This window comes from Cryptomeria japonica, unplaced genomic scaffold, assembly GCF_030272615.1.
Source record: "Cryptomeria japonica unplaced genomic scaffold, Sugi_1.0 HiC_scaffold_33, whole genome shotgun sequence".
Classification (NCBI taxonomy): Eukaryota; Viridiplantae; Streptophyta; class Pinopsida; order Cupressales; family Cupressaceae; genus Cryptomeria; species Cryptomeria japonica.
The window spans coordinates 740,964-742,500 of NW_026728855.1; positions in this window are offsets into that span (position 1 = coordinate 740,964).

The following is a 1,537-nucleotide window of genomic DNA, read 5'->3' on the forward strand; positions in this document are numbered from 1 at the left end:
CCCTCCTTGGTGCGCGCCGATGTTGCGCACCTCGGAGCGCACCCGGGGAAAACAATGCAATTAACCCGACTTTCGACTTCGTGGGCACCTCGGAGCGCTCTCGGGTTCGCACCTCGGAGCACACCGAGGTGCGCACCTTTGATGCGCTGCCTTCACCAATTTCCAGAAAAGGCAAGAAAACATTGAGAAGGTGTGCGCACCGAGGTGCCCACCCTGGCGAAGGTGCACGCGAGGTGCGCACCCGGGGCAAACCGGGCTCCGACTTCGTGCACGCCGCACCTTGGAGCACACTTCGGAGCGCTCCTTGGTGCGCACCAGGGCGCGCAACCCAGCCGAGGTGCCCACCCCGGCGAAGGTGCACGCGAGGTGCGCACCCGGGGCAAACCGGGCTCCGACTTCGTGCACGCCATGGTGCCCACCGCGGCGAAGGTGCACGCGAGGTGCGCACCCGGGGCAAACCGGGCTCCGACTTCGTGCACGCCGCACCTTGGAGCACACTTCGGAGCGCTCCTTGGTGCGCACCATGGTGCCCACCAGGGCGCGCAACCCCGCCGAAGGTGCACGCGAGGTGCGCACCCGGGGCAAACCGGGCTCCGACTTCGTGCACGCCGCACCTTGGAGCACACTTCGGAGCGCTCCTTGGTGCGCACCATGGTGCCCACCAGGGCGCGCAACCCCGCCGAAGGTGCACGCGAGGTGCGCACCCGGGGCAAACCGGGCTCCGACTTCGTGCACGCCATGGTGCGCACCGCGGCGAAGGTGCGCACCCGGGGCAAACCGGGCTCCGACTTCGTGCACGCCGCACCTTGGAGCACACTTCGGAGCGCTCCTTGGTGCGCACCAGGGCGCGCAACCCAGCCGAGGTGCCCACCCCGGCGAAGGTGCACGCGAGGTGCGTACCCGGGGCAAACCGGGCTCCGACTTCGTGCACGCCGCACCTTGGAGCACACTTCGGAGCGCTCCTTGGTGCGCACCATGGTGCCCACCAGGCCGCGCAACCCAGCCAAGGTGTGCGCACCAAGGTGCACGCGAGGTGCGCACCCGGGGCAAACCGGGGTCCGACTTCGTGCACGCCGCACCTTGGAGCACACATCGGGGCGCTCCCGGGTTCGCACCGGCGTTGCGCACCGTGGTGGGCACCTCGGAGCACACCAAGGTGGGCAGCGAGGTGCGCACCTTTGATGCGATGCCTTCACTAATTTCCATAAAAGGCAAAAAAAAAACGAGATTTTAAAATTTCCGTTTTGAAAGATAGTGAGAAAAAGGGAATGCTGGTGCCATCTTGAGCCCGCCCTGGTGCGCAGCCCAGCCAAGGTGTGCGCACCAAGGTGCCCACCCTGGCGAAGGTGCGCGCCCGGGCAATTAACCCAACTTCCAACTTCGCGCGCGCCAGGGTGGGAGCGCACCCAACAACCGGGCCTGGGAAGAGCCAATGCGAGAAACCCCACCAAACGCTCTGACAAAAAAAGAGGGGGCGCTCCAGTAACCCCGCTTCGGAGCGCACCCTGGGCAAACCCAGCCAAGGTGCCCACCCCGG